This window comes from Neovison vison, chromosome 13 (assembly GCF_020171115.1).
Source record: "Neovison vison isolate M4711 chromosome 13, ASM_NN_V1, whole genome shotgun sequence".
Lineage (NCBI taxonomy): Eukaryota > Metazoa > Chordata > Mammalia > Carnivora > Mustelidae > Neogale > Neogale vison.
Genome location: NC_058103.1, coordinates 57,012,314 through 57,036,705, shown reverse-complemented (window position 1 = coordinate 57,036,705; position 24,392 = coordinate 57,012,314).

Sequence of the window (24,392 nt, the reverse complement as noted above, 5' to 3'; positions counted from 1 at the left end):
AACAACAGAAAACAGACTAATTTATGAAAAGTGGTAACAAGTCTATGTTACCTTTAAATATTTGATTTGACTCAAGTAAGGCTTTGGGCACTTTGTCACCACACAGGTCATGAAAAGAGGAAACTAAGACCCAGAAAGTTTAGATAGTTTGCACTAAGTATTCTTGAGAGGGCAAACTTGGATTTAAATACATATTCTTGATGTAAGCTTCCGTTTTGTTTTGCTTTTTTATTTACTACAGAATTCTTTATTAATACAGACTACATCCCCACTAATGTTCCAATGAAAAGATACACACCACACACCACACATGTACACACATACACAAGCTTCCATGCACATGTGCAGGTACAAATATTCTCTCCCCACACACATATATGTATTTGCATTTATGGTGTTAGACTACTATACATTTATGTTCTAGGTATTACTATTTCCCTTTCTACCAGGGATATAGCAAACACCCAGATTGGTGGTTGAATCAGAACTAAAATAGAGTACTCAGGGATTACCAAAATGTACCTTAAAGCAACTGCTTATAGCCTCCATTTCATAAGGGGTATCAAAAAAGATAAATGACATGATCTCATTTCAGATAACAAAGTTGTGCTGATTTATCCTCTGCTCAAAATGAGAACTCTTTCCTCACTCTGAACTACTAGTCCTGTGCATCAGAAATTCTCTTTAATTTTACACTAATATTAAATCACGTCTTTCCAAAGCTAACATCAGATTATTTTTTTATTTCTCAAGCATATTTTTAACTCTCTTCATCATAAAATGTCATCCCTACTATCATCTCTATTTGATTATACCAAAGCACCTACAGTAGTCTAAATTTATTTATAAAGATTGTCTCCAAGCATGTCTGTCAATCCAGTTTGCGTTATGGGGTATGGTACATAAGAGATGTTTTGAATAAAGGAATAAATGCATGAAAATATAAAAGTGATATTAAAGAAAACTATTTAATATCAAAATGTGTATGTATGGAAAACTTCCCTGAATACAATATATAACTATTTAACCTCCAGCTTTTTCATACGTGAAAAGATAGTGGAAGCAATAAAAGTCTTATAGTTGTACACAACAAAATATATGTATATATTAAAACTTTAGTGGACCAAATATTACACAAACATGAGTTATTTTTATATCTACTTTCTATTTATCTTTTAAAGGAGAGTTCTTTTTCCCTTTAAAATGTAACTCTAATTAATTCTACTTCTCTTGATTTCCACTGACCCCACCTTAAACCAAGATGTCAACTGTAATGATTGAGCATAAGTAGTCAGTCATGCACTATTATGTTCTGTTGTTGTTGAGTTGGGAATATCAGAAATTCTGGATACACATTTCTTTCTCACTAGAAATATTCTTAGTCACATTTCACTGTCAATCTCTTCTCTCTACTTATATTACCTTATACAAGGCTCTAATTGGTATTTACTGAATGAATCAGGTATATTTTACTATAGTAAATTCTGTTAATCTTTTTTATAAAATTTACCCTACAGTCAAAAGCTGGATACCCTCTGTGTTTCCTTAAAAGTTGAATAATTTATCTATTCTGCTTCCTTGATTTTTACCCCTCCAGAGGTGTGAGCTTCTCCCAAGATTTTATACTTGAGAAGCACCAAGCCTTCTCTCCTGCTGCCTGACACTGTAATGAAGACATTTGGGGAAAGGCCTCCAACAGAAAATGAAGAATTACTTATGTAATAATATAATCTCCCTTCTGAAACTCCAGGAATATCTAACATAGCATAATATTGTCTCACATTTCAAGTGCGCTAATTAAATTTGAAAGACTTGATTTGATGATGGCAATAATTATATTTGACTTAATGCTACTTCTGTTATCTGATCCCAGGAGTTCACAGACACTGTATCATACAACTTCTGAGATATTTAGCAGCAACTGGGCATATAAAAAATATTCAATTTTTAGGAATATGGCTTTCCTTTTTATTATTTTTTTTGAGATTTTATCTATTCATTTGACAGATAGCGATCACAAGTAGGCAGAGAGAGAGGAGGAAGAATGCTCCCCACTGAGCAGAGAGCCCGATGCGGGGCTTGGTCCCGGGTCCTGTGACCGTGCTGAAGGCAGAGGCTTTAACCCGCTGAGCCACCCAGTTGCCCATATGCCCCTCATTTTTATTTTAAAGAAAAAATAATCTTGAAGTATTTAACTAAATTTTACACACACGCATATGGTGGAACCTCTAGAAATAGATGTAACTTAAATGGACATTAACTAGCTAATTTACTAAAAGGACTTGAACTTGATCATTAAACAAGAAGTACAAATATTTGAGAATTTAAATATAGACTAAAAAATTTTTTTTGAAGATAGGCAGTTCTATTTGGGAAAGAGAGATCAAATGAAAATTCTTAAGGAGGTGATCAATGTAATTTATCTGTACATAAAAATAATACAGTGTTTTAGCTTCTATACTTATCCTGAGGCAATGGTCTCATTAGGAAGGGAGAAAATAGTGTCCTATATCTCTAGTTAATACTTTGAATGTGCAAGATCCTCAGAGAGAGGAGTTGAAGGTTTTTTAGATAATTTTTGTTTTATGAATAGAAAATAGTAAGTGCAATTTTTTTTTTTTTAAGATTTTATCCATTTGCCAGAGATACAGAGAGAGAGTACACACAAGCAGGCAGAGAGGCAGGCAGAGGCAGCGAGAGAAGCAGGCTCCCTGCTGAGCAAGAAGCCCGATGCGGGACTCATTCCCAGGACCCTGGGATCATGACCTGAGCCTAAGGCAGCGGCTTAATCAACTGAGCCACCCAGGCGTCCCTAGTAAGTCCAATTTTATGCTCAAAGTTTAATTTCTGTTTGAAAACTTTTGAATTTATCAATATCTTTAAGTCAAATAAGACTGGATTTTACATGAAGTCTTATTATAGTTTTTTTTATAAAGTATCATTAATAATAATAATAGCAAAACTGTAACTATGTCACTACAGAATATAAATAAATTCTGGATAATTCTAAATTTCCCATCAATCAGAGCTCCTTATTGTATTTCAACAATTCAAAATTATACTTTGAATAAATTGTTATTTTGTAAGCCAAAATACAAGAATATTTTGATATTTCACTAACTTATATAACTCCAGCTAAAAAATAAATAAAATACTGACATATCAGGTTCAAAATTCCTATTTACTTATTTAGCTTGTATAAAAGCTGATGCTTGACTCCATATTAAAAAGAAATCCTAAAACCTCTCTCTGTCTTTGAAATCAAAAGCTCAGTTGAAATTTCTTTTGTTTTCCTTTCTAGGCTTATAAAAATGTATCCTTTATCTCCCTCCTTCCGTCCCTCCATACAGCCCCAACAAACACGAATGCAATTAGTCACCTTTAGATTATGCCTAAAATGTTCCTGGCTTGTTCAATAGGGTTCAGTCATCACAATATGCACTGGATCATAATAATGAAAATTTCAATAATAATAAGCTGACATTTAATGAATGTTAAGCTTCAGGTACTTTGTGAATTGCTATATATTCATCGCTCAGTTTTAATACTCATAACAACCCTGTGAGCTAAATAGTATTATCCCTATTTTACAAATAAGTTGACAGGCTTAGCGAAGTTGAGTAACTTTTTCAAGGTCACAAAACTAATAATTGAAAGATTTTGGTTTTCAAACTGGGTCTACCTCACTACTATCTTACATCACCTCTCTGTATTACTTAAGAATAAACCACATTGCTAAATTGAAACCACAAGAACTTAGATCTTGTCTACTTCATCATTGTATTCTTTATGCTCTAGAAACCAGTGCAGTGCTCAACAAACGTTTGTAGAATGTATAAGAGTATCCCTCATATTAAGTCAAAAATTTTTTTATCATACAAAAAGCCACGGTCAGTATGTCCTACATAACTCAAAGCGGAAATCATGGTGTTGCAGTGACAATCTTTTTTTTTTTTTTAAATTTTATTTATTTATTTGACAGACAGAGATCACAAGTAGGCAGAGAGGCAGGCAGAGAGACGGGGGGAAGCAGGCTGCCTGCTGAGCAGAGAGCCCTACTCGGGGCTCGATCCCAGGACCCTGAGATCATGACCTGAGCCAAAGGCAGAGGCTTATCCCACTGAGCCACCCAGGTACCCTGCGGCGGCAATCTTTTAATGTTTTTTTTTTTCTTTTTCCACTAATTCATCCCCTTTAATCACTCTTACTTCAGTATGACATTTTCTCCCAAGACTTCTCTTGCTTTTGTTGTTTCACTTTTGAGTAGACCTCATTGCCTTATGCTTCCTAATAGCTGCTTTGTTTCATTCTCTGGCAATTCATTCACAAGCAGAGATCTGTCATCCTTTACCAGTCTTTTACCATTTAACTTTCTCTGTAAGAGAAACACAGAAAATAATATATCTAGATTTTTCAAGGTACTTTTTTAGCCTGAAAGGGTATAGCAGTCTTTTTGTTCACTCAAGAATGGACCGGCAAAGCCCCTGCTATCCTGTCCGAAACTAAAGAACTTACCTAGATTTCCTTTGTGGGAAGAGAAGAATTAGTAGGAGAACATATGGACAAGATTTCCTATGCAGTGAGAATGTGGAGGTAGAATACAGCATCTTTGAACATAATTATCCTCTATAAGGATCAGAAACTTTGCCTAAAAGTTCTTTTGTTTCTCGTTTTCCTCTTTCTTCCTTCTTATTCTCTCCTCTTGTTTCTAGTTTGTTTCTTCTGACTCCCTGAAGGAATAAACACAGATCATTTTCTCTCCCTTTCTCTGTTTCTCACTCTCTCGTCTTTCATTATATTTAGTCAACTTTGAAGAACTTTTAGACTTACAAAACAAACAAACAAAACAAACAAAAAAACCACCAAACCCAACATCCCACAGAATAAATCTGGCTAGTGTTACTAACTGGCTTTCTGAGTGGCGGTTGTGTAGCATTACATAATTCATGTAAGAGAATGAAAACATTTTTTTTTCATTCCATATCAATGATTAAGACCAAAATTCAAATATTTTCAAAAGTCACCAAGTGACTAAAATTCACTTAGACTTATTTGTTAATAAGATTTTTTAAAAAAGTATTCATCTGCTACTGGTCTATGACCTTTGTTCTGTAACAAGCTTCAAAATTATGTTCCAGAACCTAATAAAGATTCCTTTACCCGACACTCTTAATGGATTCTCCTCTCCTTACTAAATTAACCCACTGAGAATCCCTGTTGATTCATATTTTCCAAGCCCATCAATATTGTCACCATGGGCAACCAAGGCAGAGCACCAGAGGTATATTACACATTATAACAAGACTTTTTATAAACATGCTGTATGAAATAAAATTATCCCTCTATTCCTGGTTTGCCAGGAATCATTCCTTTTTTTTTTTCTTTTTCTTAAATAACTGTTGATTTCTTTGAAAAGTTCTTAAAATTTTGTGCCAAGAATAAGAGATTATTATTTGTTTTTTTTTTCTTTAGTATATTGGCTTGATGCATTACAGTTACAGGTTTTCTCATGTTATCATATTCTTGCATTCCTAAGTTTAACCCAATATATTTATGATACATACACATACATGCAAAGTTGAATAAGAACTTTTAAAGGATGTTTGCACACAAACATCAAAAATTCGATTGTGTAAGCTAAATAATGGCCACCCCTTCAAAGATACCCACACCCTAATCCTCAGAGCATATGAAAATGTTACTTCAAACCAAAGAGACTTTGCAACTGTGAGTAGGTTAAAGACCTTGAAATGGATTATCCAAGTAGGCTCAATCTAATCAAATGGGTTCTTTTTTTACTTTGAATAAAATTTTATTGACTAAAATCATGCATGCAGCAAAGTACACACAGCCTTAGTGAAGAGCAAAATGCATTTCTATAATGAGTAAAAACGTGTAACAACCATACAGATCAGGAACTAGTACCGAAAAGTAGTACTGGAAGGTCTTCCATTATACTGTCTCTCACTAACCTAAATCTTCTTTTTGAAGATAACCAGTGTTCTGGCTCTAAACACTAGAAACTAGTTTTGCCTGGTTTTCAACTTACTATATGTAGAAACAGAGCATTTACCCTTTCATGTTTGGCTTCTTTCATTCAACATTATTTTGTGAGGTTCGTGTTCCATATAGTAATAAACAGGTTCTTAAAAGTGGAGGAACTTTCTCAGTCATGGTCAGAGGGAAACATGATTGTGGAAGAATGGTCAGAAAGAACCAACATGCAGGCTTTGTAAATGGAAGAGGGATACTGGGACCCAAAGTATGTGGGTGAACTCTAGAAGCAAAAAAGGGTAAGGAAACAGATTCTCTTCTACAGCCTCCAGAAAGGAAGGTGGTCCTGAGACACTTTGATTTTAGCTAAGTGAGATCCATATTGGATTTGTGACCTATAGAAATTTTAAATATTAAATTACATTAAACTGCTAAATTTGTGGTAATTTGTTACAGCAGCATATAATAACACAAAGATTGATCTAAAAGTTTCCTATTTGATTTGTCTTCTAGTTTAGACAGTCTTATAGTTTTGGTCAAATTTATTCTGGCCTTAAACATTGTGTTGAGTGCTTTTCTTCTTTTTTTTTCCTTAACTTTGCAAACCCACATATAATACTAGATAGAACATGAGTCATTGGTGTAGATAGATTTATTTACTAATTCAATTTCTTCTACAGTAATTAGTTTATTGAGGAATTATATATTCTTATGATTTATTTTTAAGATGAAAGACCATATCATCTTTTTAAACACAGTTTTTTATGATTATTTTTCTCATTTTTCTCTTAATCATTTTTACTTGAAACAAGTCAATTTTTTAAATTTTTGGTTAAGAACCAGCTTTTGGTTTTGATTTTACTCTCCAATGATCCTGGTTTCTATCTCATAGAGAATTTATTTTTTCCTCCTACTTTCTTTATGTTTATTCTGTTAAAATGTGTCTCGTTTCTTGAGATGAATGCTAAATTCATTCATTTTCAAACTTTTTAAAACTAAGTCATGTTAATGCTATAAATTTATTTCTAATTACCACTTTCATTTCATTCCAGAATTCTGATATATTATGAATTCGTTTTATTGAAGTAAATATTTTATTGAAGTAAATATTTACTGAAGTAAATATTGCAATATTTCTAACATAATTTCTTCTTTTTATTGGAGTATAATTGATATATAATATTATAATAGTTTCAGGTATAATGATTCAATATTTGTATGTATTGCAAAAAGATCACCACAATAAGATTAGTTAACATTTGGGGTGTCAGGTTAACTCAGTTAGTAAAGCATGGGACTCTTGACCTTGGGGTCATGAGTTTGAGCCTCATGTTGTGTGTAGAGATTATCTTTAAAAATAAAATATTAAAAAAGGAAAGATTAGTTAACATTTACTCATGACATACCTATGGATTTTTTTCTTATGATGAACACTTTTAAGATCTACTATCTTGACAACTTTCAAATATGCAATGCAGTATTATTAACTATAGTCATTGTACTATATATTACATCCTCATTATGTATTTATTTTCTAGATAGAGGTTTGTACATTTTGATCCTCTTTACCCATTCATCTTACCCTCATCTTTGGCAACCACCAATTTGTACTCCATATCTATGAGTTTGTTTGTTTTTGTTTTTGTTTTCTTTTTTTTGATTCCATATATAAGTGAGATCATATAATTGCTTCTCTGATTTATTTCACTTAGCATAATGCCTTCAAGATCAATTCATGTTGTTATAAGATTTTACTCTTTTTTTATAGCACAATAGTATTCCTGTGTGTGTGTGTGAGAGAGAGAGACATCTTCTTTATCAATTCATGCATCAATGAACACAGGTTGCTTCCATATCTTGTCTATTCTAAATAATGTTGCAATGAACATGAGGGATCATATTATGTTTTCAAATTAGTTTTTCTTATTTTCTTCAGGTATATACCCAGAAGTGGAATTGATGGATCCTATAGTGGTTCTATTTTTAATTTTTTAAGGAATCTCCATACTGTTTTCCATAGTGACTGCACAATAATTTCTTCTTAACCCGAGTCATATGTGAATAGATAGACAGAAAGACATGAGATTTTATAACTATTTAAAACACTTTTACTTTGTGGTCAGATATAATGGACTGTACAGTATCATTTTGAAATTTGTTGAAACTTGTTTTGCAACCTACAATATGGTCAACTTTTGTAAACGTTGTATGATGTTTTATAAATACTGCAAATGTTAAAATCAATGTATATTCTGTATTTATTTCAGGCAGAATTCTCTATATATTTTTAGATAAAATTTGTCAACATATTCTATATTTTTATTAGTTTTTGCCTTTCCCAATCCTTCATTTTATAAAAAAAAATTGAAACTTTCTAAGTTATGCATTTTTTAAAGTTTCTCCTTATAATTCTATTTTTGCTTTTTGTAATGGAAGCTATACATTTCCCAAGGGTCTCATCTTCCTGTCATAGTTCGTTAGTATAAGGTGTTCCATTTATTTTTATTAACCTTTTTAATTTAAATGCTATTTTGTCAAAATAAATGTTGTTAGTTGAATATTATTTTAGCTTATAATATTTCAATATATTAGATTCAATTCTATGTTTAAAAGTTCAAAGAATAGTGATATTTTAGTCTGACTATTGTTAGTATTTGAGAACTGAGTTCTAGATTGTCCCTCAGGCTTGGACCATCCTATCATGTAGTTGTAGGTATGAGTAAATTGTGAAACTCTTACAATCTTCTTAAATTTTCTTGTGGAAGAATGTGTTCCAGATTTCACTAAAAACAGACTATAAAACATAGATTTTGTGAGTCACTCATTCTGTATAAATACTACACATTTACATCTCTATCCATCATCATCTCTTCCTCTGGACACCAAGAAATCTTCTCTTCTGTTTGAGGCTAAATCCTGCCAAACATTTTCTGAATACCGATCTGCATCACAGGGACCTGCTGCCTTAGCTACTCACTCTTCTTTCTCTTTTATGTTTAGCTTCTCTCTAAGTGAGTTGGAGACTCACTTCTTCTCCAGTGGGATAAGAAAAACTACCAGTATTGCAGAACCTCTAACAGCTCTTGAGGGACTCCATATCTCCTACTATGTACTATCTCTTAATATCTCCTCTCCTTATAGCTACTTCTCTAGCTATAAGATATCATCTTTCAAGTCTGCAGAATCTAAGTTTATTTTTTAAAAAACTGAAATTGTTTAGTCCAATTAACCTGTATTTTTCTACTTCCAAGTCCAAAAAATTGTTAGGGTCTCATTAAGAAAGTTCTCTGAAATACTGATATCTTATTATTCTCCCTTCACTTATCCCCTGAGATAACATTACTTTCTTAGTGTCCTACTGCTTTGATCCTTCAGCAGCACTACCATTACCACCCCTCAATCAAATGTTATCCTACCATGTTCTGCCTTAGAGTTCTTATCTCATTTAATATAAAAGTTTTGTTGATATAATTTTATTATGTTAACTCTTATCTATATTTTTATGAATTCTAAATCCTTACTTCTGGCTTATTTCTCTCTCCACAGTTTCTGGGGAAATACATTGTTTATTTGACGAAGGATTAATGGCCCACATTTACTGACTACCTTTTATTTGTGATGAAGAAAACTTGAAAGAAAAATAAGGAAGTGAAGTTTGCTGTCAGATTATGGCAGAGCAGTGAAGAAATTTGAATGCTACTAAATAGGCAACAAAAAAGCACCAAAAATTTCAACTGAAGACAGATCCTTGATAGATAATATATACTAGAAAAAGTATCAGTTTATGGTAGACAAATTAGAGAGAAGAAGAAGAAGGGAGGGAGGAGGGGGGGAGAAGAGAGGGAAGAGAAATAAGAAGAATGGAAAAGATGGGGAAACATTAGGACATAAATTTAGCATAAAAATTCAGTGACCTAAAGTGGAATGGGAAGGGTAGAAATGTAAAGTGAGGTTAAGATTCTAAAGAGTTTATAAAACACAATATACAATGATTTGCGAATGTTGGAGTGTGAGATAAAAAGGAAAGAAAGACTTCACAAAACTGCTTAAATATTCACTCTGGCTGAATAGGAAATGAACATTCCAATGGGGGAAGAAAAGGGTTGGTTCATTTTATCTCATATTTAAGGCATCCATTAGACATCTCTGTGGGAAAAAAAATCCGCAGGCAATTAGAAAACTAATTCTGATATTCAAGAAGTCATGCAAGAAACAAAAGTTAGGAAATTACTAAAGCTGATGGCGGATGTTCTATAAACGGAAAAGTTCCTCTAGAAAGGGTTTCTTAGACCAAGTAGAATCCTAGAGAGTAACTGCATTTGTGTAGGGAAAAAAAAGACATTTCTATGGACAAAAACACAGCAGCAATCACAGAAAAAGGGAACATAGCATCAGGTAAACTAAGAGAAGGGAGAGTTTCAGGAAGAAGAGTATGAACAGCAGGGCTAGAAGTTTTTGAAAAATCTCTATATAGGAGGTTTTTAAAAAAGGGCTTTGGAAATAAAACTATTTGTATAATACTGAGTTCCACAGTATCATTTAATCAAAATACATACACTGAAGTTCCACGAAAGTGAAGCAGCAGCTCTTCCTGATTGAAGACTATCACCATGGTATGCAAAGGACAATCAAAAGGTACTGTGCTTTCTATTTGAAAGAAACAGTAGGCACTAGAAACTTTACTGCAAGTTTACTGCCCTCAAGGGTACCTATTTGGAGAGAAATAGCTACTATTATTTTAGGGAGAAATAGCTATGTAACTGAATCAGTGCACTAAAGTATACCCTTTTTGTGTTGTGAAAAAAAAGTCCTGTAGGCTTTGTGGGAAAAATATGCTTTCAGTAAGAAAAAAAGTCTGAGTCATTAATATTAGACATGAATCTTAAAAAAATAAGTAGAGTGAAGCTTAGAACTACTTAGACACCGGGAGTGGCAGGGATGAATAGGTAGCTAGAAGTCAGATCATGAAAAGCTTTGTACACTATGCCACATGGACTGTTGTAGCATCTTAACAAGAAGAACCATTTTCCAGAAAGTATTTTAAAATATTAACAATTATACCCATATTTCTATCACTCAATAGTCTTGTCCCCATTCATGCAGAAAGCTGTTCTGTACAAATTGCCAAAATAAAGGAAGGTAACCTCATTTCCTAGGTAGATAACCAGGGAAGGAGCAATATTCCAGAAACAGAAAATGCTGCTTGATGTGCTTCTAAGAGAGGGCCTCAGACACCCTTCCTGAGAATCTCTGTCCTCCTGCCTGACCGCAGAGCAGCAGAATGATGTCTGCGTTTGCAAGTATAGACAAATGATGTACAGAGTGCTGCAAGATCTAAAAGGACCTTGTGGACGGGATCCTGAGGCATCTCCAAGGACGCCTGTCTAGACAAACGACACATAAACCTAGATGCTCCCCACATTTAGTAGTTTGACTCTATACAAGCTAAGCCAACTTCTACAACTCAGCTTGCTCTTTTCATTTAGATTACAAAAAAAGTCAGTTCTTTCAAATAGTACAAATACAGCAATACATGACCATGACCATCACGTGGTCAACTTGCCAATCAATTTGATTCTTCCTTTGATTCTACATTTTCTTCAAAGAGTAGGCTAGAGTTAGTTTTTTTTTTAAACTAACTAGTATGTTATATAGCAATTACTTAATATTAGAAACAAGAAGTAAATCTCTCATAAAGAAGAGGCTATTCCAGCAGACCTTAACTGGATGACTATCTGAGAAAGATTATGTTTTGGCTTATTGAAAGGAAAAATGGATAACAAAAGCTCTCTCGTTACATAGAATATATCCATCTTTTCTGTTTCTCAGTGCAACGGTAAATTATTTATGTCAGAAATTACATATTGCAGTATTTCACTGATTAAAAAGCCAAATTAAACATCTCAGACTTAATACTCAAGAGGCACTCTCTGTTAAAGATGGCCTAATATTAAAATGAAAACGTCTTTGACACATTAGGAAAACTTTTGATGACTCTTTTCCTTTTTATGTCTCCCTTCACATCTGAAGATATAGTGTAGGTTGATAATACATTACAAAATGACCTTCACAAATCTAAAATAATGACTGCCCAGAATGGATAATGGTATTATGGATTACCCAATGAATAATGACCAGTTTTAATGAAAAGGCGTAGTGAAACTTATTTGACCCTGCCACTTCTATCTGCCCTTCTAAAGGGTCATAATCCCAGTCCATTCATTCCCCATGACTTAATGATATCTGATTTAGTCTGTCTAGATCTACGAAGGGAAAAAAAAAACTCAAGAAAATTTAATCCTAGTTAATAAAACTAAGTTAAATGATAAGGCAAAGTAGTAAAATTTTAGTGACAATATTTAAGTTAGAATCTGATTTATCTGTACTACCAGTCACAGATGGAAAGTGAAAGCATGTAGCTGTATTAGTTTACCAAAAAATATGTTGAATAAAAAATTAGAATAACTTCCTTTTCCCTAGAAAACATTTAAAAAATGAAATTTAAGAATTTAGAAGCTAAGACATTTAAACAAAATATATAATCTGTTTGAGAGAGATATATGTATAGAACTAAATAATCAGTGGCCATTTGAATGTTTCAATTTACTAAAACATCTGTTTGAAGGAACTGACTACAGTTTGAGACCATGGGATCATGTAAGTTATACCACAGTCGAAGATATTAATGAAATTTAAAGTTGTAGCAGTAATACCATTAAAATAAAAATTGGTAAATTAAGATCAGCATATTTCACATTAATAGTTTTTATACAGTGCCCTTAAAGTTAACCAGTTTTATCAGACAAACTCTGTATGTATTATTTGCCTCAGTTAAAGTGCTAAAGTAGACTGAGGCTAATTTTCCTGTCTGAAAGGAGTTAATATTTTTTCATTTTTGTTACAATAAAGACTGATTCATATTTTAGCTTTCAATTTCATATTACCAATACCCAATTTTTATTGTCACCTCTACTATAAAGCATGTCCTCTTCTTGTCAAGCTCAAAAGGGCACTGTGATGAAACTCGCATTGCATTGGCTCAGGATCATTTTCCTGTCAACATCTATCACAATACTGCAGAAAGAGTGTCTTTTCTACAGTTACTTCAATGAAGCTATTATATGATAAGCACTTACTATGCCTGAACATCACTGCTCAAAACTGCACTTATCAGAAAAACAAAAAAAAGACAGTCTTGCGCGTTTTCCTTAATAATGAGCAATAAGTCGTATATGCCAAAAAATTATTTTCCAAAAGGTTCCCACATTTAAAAGCAAATTTGCTGAATGATCCAAAAGTATCAATGAACAGTGAGAATAAAACAAATGTGGGTCAATTTCAAACCTGAGTCTAAACATTGCTTCTTAAAGCCTATGGAATTTTTTGTCTTCAAAGGAAGCTGATGTTCTGGATAATTTAATGGGGAAACTAATGGTGAAAAATCAACAAGGTTATGAACTGCAAATAGACCAGCTGAACAAACTCCATACAGTGCTCCAAGGGGCACCTGGGTGGCTCAGTGTGTTAAGCTTCTGCCTTTGGCTCAGGTCATGATCCCGGGGTGCTGGGATCGAGCCCCACATTGGGCTTTCTGCTAGCGGGGAGCCTGCTTCTCCCTCTCTGACTGCCTGTCTCTCTGCCTACTTGTGATCTCTTTCTCACCCTCTCTCTCTCTGTCAAGTAATTAAATATATAAAATCTTAAAAAAAAAAAAAAAAGAGAGAGAGAGATTATGCTCCAAGGAAACTGAAAGACTAGTCTGTGAAACGTGGTCAAGTTGCCAAGCAAATATTCTGGGACAGAGATATGGAAAATAAGGGTCATTCCCTCTCCACCTCTCATTTTTCAGGTGACCTGAAAATGCTCAGTCTTAAAATTGGACTGCCCCGGGTTCAGTTTTGTGCTCTGCTCCTTTCTTACTAGCAATGTGACACTGTGACTGTAATTTATATTGCTTATCCTTCAGTGTCATCATTTTTCAAATGATGTGAGTTTGGTGGGCGGATTAGAGCAATTTTTACAAACTATATAACATCATTCCTGGTTATTTTTAATTTATTACCATTATAAAAAACAGACATGAAGATAGTTTAAATAATAATGAGGCTAGTTTAACAATCCCAGCCTCATATCAGAACTGTTTGATCTTAAAGGTACATCAAACATGAAGCACCATTTAGAGAGGTTATGCTGGGTAGAGAGCTTTCTAAATGGCCTATTTCCTAAATGGAAACTATTTCTTCAAGATTGGATAAAAATGCCTCTTACTTCCACATAGAGAGGAGTTTTTTTTTTGCTTGTGTTTATGTAACAGTTACATTTCCCATGGAAAAGCACAATTTAGCTTCACGAAGTATAGAGAGAGACCAAAGACAACTAAAAAAAGAAAGAATTCCAATTAAAGAAACAAGAGTTGTTTTTGTCTTGAAACAACCAAAACCCAACTGAAGTAACTTTGGAATTGGCTATTTCAAAATTGTCTTTAGTGGCAGCTACCACTAAGAGAGAGACACAGACTCTATCAAGCCTTTCTGTTTTTGTGATCCATGTGCCTTTTTGTCAATCTCTTATTTTCCATTCTCCGTAGAACTAGAATTGTGCCTACAAACAGCTCTGAGCTCAAATATGTCTAGCAACATGATGCAGGAGAAAACACCCATCTTCAATATAAACTCCTAAGGACAGTTCCATACTGACCTAAGTTAGATGAATTCACCAGGTCTAGAACAGTGATCACAAACGGGTATTGGAAATATCAGAAAAGTCCCAGGCTTGGGTCATTGGACTATCCCTGTGAGTGATTTAGAAACTATATTTTTCACTTTTTAATAGAAGAAAAGTTTGATCGTAAAGAGCCTCTTTGCCCTAGGGTGTAAAGTACTAGTACCAACGAGCAGGAGAAATATATATACTGTAAAAGGAGCGTAAAATGTTCTATGTTATGCATACAGTAGCATATATTAATATAAATATATATATTAAAGTAGAAATTCCTTTTTATGCCAATATTCAGCAAAAAATATATGCTTGTCCTTCAAACTACAGACAGTGAAAAACAATGTAACATAAAAATGATGATCATGAAAGGACAGTGGGAGTAATAAAGAGAATAAGGTGGGTTAAGATAGAAAAGAAACAAGATTAATGTTAAATTCAAGGAAGACATTCTTTCTTAACAGCTTCTTATATCTCTGTGCATTTTGTATGTGTATAGTTTACAAATTGTCTAAATTACTTTTTCAATACACTAATATAAGTTACCCTTAAATCAAATTTAACTCACTCATTCCTAAAGGACAAATTTAATAATCCTTTACATAAATTGCCTTAAAGAATGATTCCCCGGGTGCTCGGGTGGCTCAGTGGGTTAAGCCGCTGCCTTCCGCTCAGGTCATGATCTCAGGGTCCTGGGATCGAGTCCTGCATCGGGCTCTCTGCTCAGCAAGAGACTGCTTCCTCCTCTCTCTCTCTGTGTGCCTCTCTGCCTACTTGTGATCTCTCTCTGTCAAATAAATAAATAAAAAATCTTAAAAAAAAAAAAAAAAGAATGATTCCCCATACACTCTTATTCTCATGGGGCCAATGATGTATCCCCTAGTCAAATGTTATACTATATACACATTATTATTAATTAAGGTACATTCAGCTACAAATAACAAAAACATTATGAATGGTGGCCTAGAAAAAAAAACAAGTTTATTTGTTTTGTTTTGTACAACAAGAAGGTCATGGTTAGACAGTCCACATTGGTATGAAAGATCATCCACCTCCCCAGGCACTTGTGGCCCTTCCTTTGTCCCACTCTGTCACCTTTGGCTTGTGGTAGTCACATTTCTAGGTATCCGGTTTTCATTTCAGAAAAGAAAAAGTACAAAAGGGAAAGGAGATAGAACAAAAAAAGAGAGGCAAACAAGTTATATTTCTTTTTATAAAAACTTTCCCGGAAGTCTAACCCAGCAACTTCTTAAAATCCATTGGCTAAAACTGCATCATAATGGCCTTTTGTGGCCTCAAATTAATGTGAGAAGATAAATATTTTAATTAGCACATTTTCACCCAATGAAACTAATTTCACTACATGAAATTAGTTAGACTACATTAAATTAGTTAGAATTCTAACTAGTAAGGAAGGAGAGAATGTCGACTGAATAAGCAACTACTTATACTGAGAGTGCTATCATGATAAAAACATGTCATCTATAATTTACACCCCACGCAGGCTTTCTATACATGTGGTGTTAGAAGTGAAAATAATAATCAAAGACCACGATGGCTACAGCTAGTTAACGTCTAAAAAAAAAAAAAAATCCGGTTACCATGGCCAAGTTAAAGAGTGTATCCGAAGAAGTTTTCAATTTGTTATACATCCCACACACTTTTTAAAAATTCCATATAACTAAGATATTATGTAGGTATATCTCTATTTAAACACTAGAAAGCGAGCTGTCATAGAGTTGACGTGATTTTCCCAAGTTCCATATCTAAGGCCAAGACTTTAACCGAGATATTTTACATTTCACCTCTCCTTTTTATTCACCATGCTTTCTTACCCAATCACGCCTTTAGGCTGAACTATTCTGCCTTTTGTCCTCCTCACCCCCCATTGATATTGATGTTCAACCAAATGATGTTCAACCAAATGACTTCAACCAAAACGCAAACTTTAAAAAAGAAAGTATATTCTGGGGGTAGCTCATTGTTTAATTGGTTTTAGGCTTGAACTTTTGGAGAAATAAATCTGCAGAATCTTTAGTTCACTGATTACTGCTAAAATAATAATTATAAAAATAAATAGATTGTTGATTAATTAATTAATAAGTTACTTCTCTACTGTGCTCAGTATAACTGGTAAAGACCACTTTTTTAATCATATGAACACATGTGTACCTTCAGTAGCAACAGGTTTTCTAAAAAGGTCAGTGATTACTGCAGTGGTAGATGGAGTTATAAATATACATAAAGGTCTGATTAATTCTGACAAGAAAAGTGTTTCTGAATGAGAATGAAATCTTTGAAGAAATTCTTGAAGCAAAACACAAAAGTTCTTCAAGGTAATTAAAATTCAGTTTTATTCAGATCTTTTATGTGGCTAGAACTATAGTACTTCCATGGAAATCCAAAATTGTTAGTGTAATATTTTCCATCAAAGCAATGACAGATCAGGACCTTTCATGGCATCATGAAATAATTAGAAAGTGTTATATTTTGAAAATAAAATAAGAAAACAGTCACTCTATTTAGAACTCACTGTAATCTGTTTTTTTGTTAAATAACTTATGAGAAAATTATCCATGAATAATATGGACTATAGATTGCCGCTATTGACATGTAAATGAAAATTGTGTTTGAACCTTCCTAATGATGGAGTTTGAGAAGAAATTACTTGCCACATCAATAGCAATATATCAAGAACTAGAAGTTTGTGTTTTATCTGCTCTGACAAAGATCTCAAATTCAACATAGCAGCTGCACTTGGGGCTATTGCCTGCTTAACTTGGTGTCAGTTTTTTCTGGTCTCTTTTTCAGGATCCATCTAGTTTCTCTTGGCCAAAATAAATTAAAAATGGATTAGGGATATGACTGGAAACTGCACCTTCAAGTGTGCTATGGTAACACTAATCTCTGAATTCCCTCCTTCCTGCAACGCTGATTCTAATTACTGTATTGTCTGTGGTGGAAAAGGGCAATTTCAGGATTTTCCTCTTAATCCTTCCTATCTTAATCACACCTTTTTCTTCTTTCTTCCCATATGTTTTACATGAGATGCTGGATTTTCAGGTTCATGAACCCAGTTGTTCCTATTTCAGATCTAGGACACATGTGGCCAGTCTCCATGATCTTTCTGCCGGCTTGACAATTAGACCCTTGATTCTACTTTCTGGCACAGTCTGCCTCTCAAATATTCCACAGTAGCCCACAGTTTTGTTTTGTTTTGTTTTGTTTTTAAAGAATTTATTTATTTGACAGAGAGTGAGAGAAGGAGAGCGAGCACAAGTGGGGGGAGCAGCAGAGGGAAAGGGGGATAGCAGGGAGCCTGACGCGGGACTCGATCCCAGGATCCTGAGATCACGACCCGAGCCGAAGGCAGAGGCTTAACCCACTGAGCCACCCAGGTGCCCCAGCCCACAGTTTTTATAAGATCTTAGAGTTGACAGCTGGCTGTCCTGGGCCCACTTTTTTATTTTTTCAAAGATATCTTAGTTACAATAGCAGCCACCCTGATCATGTGTCACAATGATTGCTCTGACACCTTTCGTTACCAAGCCCATAGCACTTCTTACATTCTACCCTGCACCTGTAACACACCCAATTAGCCACAAGGTACAAGCTTGATAAACTGTGATGCCACTATATGTGAAGGATTATTACCACCTCATGTGGCACCAGAGAAAAGATCCTAATTGTCAGACTACTGAAAAATCTGGCTCTAAATCTCATCCACAGGGGCTGCTTTCTAGGCTCATCTTGGTTCCAACCATCATAACTGTAGTTTTTATGTCAGTGTCACATGACAGGGACTTTTCTGCTCTACCATATCAGGGTCTGTAGTCCCAAATAACAGAAATGAGAAAAAAGAGAAGCAAAAGAAAAAAGAGAATGACCATGGAAGAGAGTCTTGCCAAACTGAATACTGTTTAGTATCAAAGGCAAACTGAATACTGTTTAGTATCAAATGCAAATTGCTTAAATCTCTGAGCCATTGTCCTTTAGACTATATATATGGTTGCTTCTTCTGAATAATCCATTGGAGGAAGGGGTGAAAGACTTTTGTTTACTAGCTTTCATTTCCTTTTGATTAATAGTTTGCTCCATTGAGTGCTAAAATTCTTCTACAGTTTCTTACTATGAAACCAGTAGATTTCATAGCATCCTAGCACTTAATAGCAACAGAAAGGCCTGAAGCAGGAAACATGGATATGAGTGATTATTACTGGACTTTGGGCATATGCATATTTTGTCACTGAAGTATTACCCAGGAATAGAACTTGTGACCTAAGGTCCTGGATAGAGGTGAAACCAAAGGTTCCTAGAATGGAACATAAGAATTCTTCAATAGCTGAAAAGCCTGTGTTGAACATCAACTAACCCGAGATGACTCTTACCTCTCAGCTTCTAGGCTTGCTTCCTTAGCACAAAATTCATGTGTGTTTGTGAATTTTTATACAAAAAAGTTAAAGAAACAAATACATTTGTCATAGTAAATTATAAGACTATTTTAATGAGGAAAATAGTATGGTCTACCTAGCAAGGTACTCAAACTTCAAAGGCAATCAAATGATTGGATTATCAAACAGAATTTTAAGCTAAAAGGATATTACTTATACTATATCATTCCACATAATCTACAATTTATTCCATATAAACTATGAATATTTTTAGAAAGGACTGGTATTTTAAGAAAGTGAGCATTCTAAGAGAGACTGGCCACAACACTGATGCTATTCCATAAAGTGCTGAATCTTTTCATTAAATTGTATTTTCCTTTATTTATTGATTTTACTCTATTAGTCTGTGTGCATGTACTGTGTGGCATCAGAAGTCACACCAAGTTTAAGATAGTTTATGTCTTTAGTGGTCTCTTAGTTATGTTACCATTACCTGCAAAAATCTAATTATTTTTTTTTGCTTTTATTCTTCATTTTAACTATTAATCTCTTTTTTCCTAGGTTTTAGATATGCTCCTACGCTAGCTTGTAATTTTCATGTCAACTGTTTTCGTTTCTCTTTTAGAATGATAAACCATGGTATACATGTTTAACAGTTCGATTTGTCATATGTCTGTATGTTGATGCTCTAAATGTCCAAATGAAAGGCAAGCATGTTGTTTTAGAGTAAATCTTCAGTAGAAATTTTAGTTTGTTGCATATCTTTAGAGAAGGTAATTAATACTCAGGTGAGAAATATGTTTAGTTAAGCATGTGTTTCCTGTCATAATTGACATTTCAAAGTAGTCTATTTGAATATGACTCCCTATGGTACAACTTTTAATATATTTTTTCTTCTGTCAATAATCTTAACTTGCTTCTGTAAAAATATTTAGAGTGTAATTCAGACCATCAAGATGCATTTCCATTTATTTTTAAATCTCATTGTATTGCCCTTTATTTTTTTTTTAAGTAGGCTCTACACCCAGCATGGAGCCCAATACTGTGTCTGAACTCACAACTCTAAGATCAAGACTGAAGCTGAGACCAAGAATCAGAAGCTCAACTGACTGAGCCACCTGGGTACTCGTACTCCTGTTTTGCCTTTTTGGGAACCAATTTTGCAAATAATATTGCATGAAACATAATGTTTCATAATTTTCTAAACATAAGATTCTATAGTATAATCACATTGCTTGATATGGAAATGGTGCTTTATTTTTGAATATTCTTTAATATTCCTTTCAGCGGAACAACAGGGAATAATTTCTATGTCAAGGAAAGATTTCTTAATGCTAAGAGGAGCTTCTACCTTAGGCTATGAGACATCTCAATATGTATTTTTTTTAATTTATTCATTTTTTAAGTAGTAACATAAACTATGTAATGGACATTAGTAACATGCAACTGAATAATAACATCCCCAGAGATACACCTTCTAACCTAACCCTGCTATTTCCAAGAGTCTCCCTTGGCTATGAATATAAGCTCACTCCCAAAAATTTTCGGTTGCAATAGACTGTGTTCACAGGTTTTATATCTTTTTAACCTATCATTTATTCTCACTGAATTTGTTAATGTATGCATCTATTTATAGCGAGTCTTAAAAAGGTAGAGCTGATTTTAGCTAATGATAAAAAAAAATTCTGCCCCATTAATTATAGAGATAGACTCTTTTGCTGGAAAAGAGCCACCCAACTTTAAATGGTTAATTGATGAAGTTCGCAAAGAAACAGTGAACAGTACTGAATTTACAATAGATAGCACCATTAAAACTAATTTTCTGAAAAAATAATAAGAGGTGATTGACAGGTAAGGACCTTTTAATATGCAATAGCTATAGCTATTTGCAGCCTCTTATTTTGTAGAAATGTGCTTTTGCTAATGAGGAATATAACTATTGGTTCTTTTTGTTCGTGTTTGTTTTTGTTTTAGGGGGGAAAAACAACAGTTAGGAAGAGGATAAAGGAACATGAAGGGATGGAGCATTCAATCCTCCTCTGCCCAAACAAAAGCAGACTATTAATTTTGTATCACTAAAGAAGAAAGATTGGAAGAAAAGATCTGAAAAGTTTGCTGACCTGCTAGGTGTCAAGGTGATTAATTAAGACAATTGGGACCATCCAAAAGCAAAAAGTAACAATCGAGACTGTAAACATTTACTGTGATGGTGCAGGTAAAAGGCAAAGAAAAAGAAATGTTCCATTTTTTCCCCACAGAACACCATCATGTATGGGTCAATTTGGTGACATTCAGAGCAGGCATGGAAAATGTCACTGCAGAAGAACCTTGAACAAAAAGTTCCTTCTGTTTTATGGAGTTGGAGAAGCTGGGGAGACTGCAAAGAGGGAGGCCTAGTAGTGGAAAAGTATAAGATCAGAATGAAGAAAAATGTCTTAAGGTCATACAACAGAGAGGTCTAGGCAGAGTTGCTGCAAAGTGCCTCTGTCAAGGCCTCCATATAAAGAGGGCTTTGGGAATCAGTTGCTTGAGATAGAAATGTTCACTTCTCTATAAACATGCCAGGCGTGAGGTGGGGCATACAGCCTGGGCCCTTGTTGCAGCTCCCTGGAGAGACTGCAGTGCATGTGCTATGCACTATGTCTGTGTGGGGGAAGGCATTTTCCCTCCTGAAGCCTGTTAAACAAAGCCTTTGTAATTACTTGTGGTCAGGTGTGAAACATCGCACATATAATCTTGGCCTGGACCCAAAACTCATGAAAGTTCTGGCCACCAGAGATTATGTGATACCCTGGGAAAAAATAATTATGCTTCAGGTTCCTGGAGGCAAGTGAATCATAGACCTGAAAGAGTCATTTTCTCACCCCCTAAAATTTGGCAAACCATAAAATAAGGATGGTCATCAAACTAGCACCCAGGGGAACATTATTCTTATCAAGGGCTCCAAAAAATGTAGCATTGAAGCATCAGTTACCATAAGAAGTCCCCAAAGAGCAACTTGAGTAAAATGTTCTGCACACGGGTGAGATTCTGGGGACAGAATCTCTGAAACAACTTTGAGGGAAAGTTTGTATAGGTTAAGGTGATCCCAAGTATGGATGCTTGTTTCAAGTACTGTAGGGCTCAGGAAAAAATAGTCTCAAGAGAGAGCTCTTTGTGTGAATTGAAAGAGCTGTTTCCATTAACTGCAAGATCTAATGTCCAAAAACCACTTGAGTACATTCCTCAACTGATAATTGGGGGTAGGTCAAGCATTCTCGTTTTATGGAGCAACTACTGCCTAGGCAATTCAGCTAAAATCTTCGGTGACATTAAAGCCAATAGGTATGAGAATATGACCACAAAGCTTCCTTTGAGGTCTCTTCTGCTTTAATCCATAAAATCTTGGACTATAAGGTATAAGCCTGGACAAACGTATTTCTCTACTATTGGTGTGGCCGAAAAAGCAATGGACTCTGTTCTCAAACTCCCTGCCTGAACCACAGCTATCCGGGCGCTTGGCAAACCCAGATCAAATGACAGGGATGAATATATTGAAAAAACTCATTCTCAAGATTTGCAGTAGAGCAGAAGTTGAAGGATCTGTCCTCAAGGATTCCCATCCCATCACATGTGGTTAGACACAGAAATCTATCAAGCTTTAGACATGCTTGGAAGTCCTAGTAAATGCTTGGAGTTCCTAGTAGTCAAGATGGGGGACCCAGAACATTTACAAATTGGGACAACCTAGAAGATATGCTGATATCATAAATAACCCCCAAATCTTATTGAGTTAGTACAATCGAAGTTCATTTTTAGTTTATGCCAAGCTGGCTGAGTCTCTAAGCACCAATGCAGGACAGCTGTGCTCTTTGTAGCAACTCAGCAATCCAGGTTAATGAAGTCCCCAACACTTTTCAGTTGCTCTATCTGGAACACATAGTCTCTCTAATCTATGTGGAAGAGAAAAGCAGTGCTGGAATGTCTCCCTGTAGTAATTAAAGGCTTTGGCCCTGAAATAACCCATTACATTCATTCACAAAGCCTTTGCCAGTTCTAGTCACCTGACACTGTGTAACTACGAGTCATGGCTGAACAGTGGAACTGTCTAAGGCAGAGGATCAAGCTGTGTGATATTGTAAATGTGACCTAATTCGTACTCAGGATGGTAGAGTTTAGAAATCCTCCACACTAAAAAGACTGAAGGATGGACTGGGATAGAAATGATTCAGTTACTCTCAGGGTTCTTTCTCTATCAAATAGTTTTTTCTCCTGTCCACATACATTAAAATTTCTTACAATTTAAGATTATGACATTAATGATTCTGGTTTTATATCCACTGCCCTAGTCATCATTATTGATACAGAAATAGAACTATCTTTTTAAAAAATATTTTATTTATTTATTTGACAGAGAGAGAGCACAAGTAGGCAGAGAGGCAAGCGGTGGTGGGGGGGGGTAGGCTCCCTGCTGAGCAGAGAGCCCAATGCGGGGCTCGATCCCAGGACCCTGAGATCATGACCCAAGCCGAAGGCAGAGGCTTAAACCACTGAACCACCCAGGCGCCCCTGAAATAGAACTATCTTTATGTCTAAAATGAACTGAGCTCCAAAGGACTCTTTGACCAAAATCAAAATTAGATTCTACATGTTAACTCCCCTTCCCAACAAATATGAAAGCTTCTTGTAAAGTTCAGAATTTTGTTGAGTTTTAATAACTGTCACTTTAACACCTAATAAACCAATGATCATTTTATATCTAGTATTTCTATTACTTAGCTTTTTAATTTATTTTTATTAATGCAAGGGAGATGATATGAACTGGAAAACCTGGAACAATTTACGGTCAGCTTAAAGACACCTGCTGTCAAGATTTTTAAAGAGGCATATTTACTAACTTAATTTACTACTCCTGATTGTTTTTTGATATATCGTCATTCTTCCTTTCTTCCTTGAGGGGGAAATTTTTATGGAAGGTGTTACTGCACAGCTGTTATTTATTTCCTCTCACTAATAATTAGCTCATTGTAAAATTCAATCTGTTGTTACTTTAAGTTTTGCTATTTCCCTATGTCAGCTGCCAAAAGCATTATGTAACTTATTCATGTTTATTTTTAAAAATGGTGTGGAAGTATATTCTACCTGATATCAGCACAATTCATTTTTATCTTTAATGAGTTTTATTTATGTGTCTTTTGCCTCACTCTAACTCCTAGCCTCAAGGTACATCACACTTGTTCAGTATTTTGGGGGATTTTTTTAGTTTTGTGCTTATCCATATTAAATGTCTTCCTGTACCTTCAACTCTCTGTT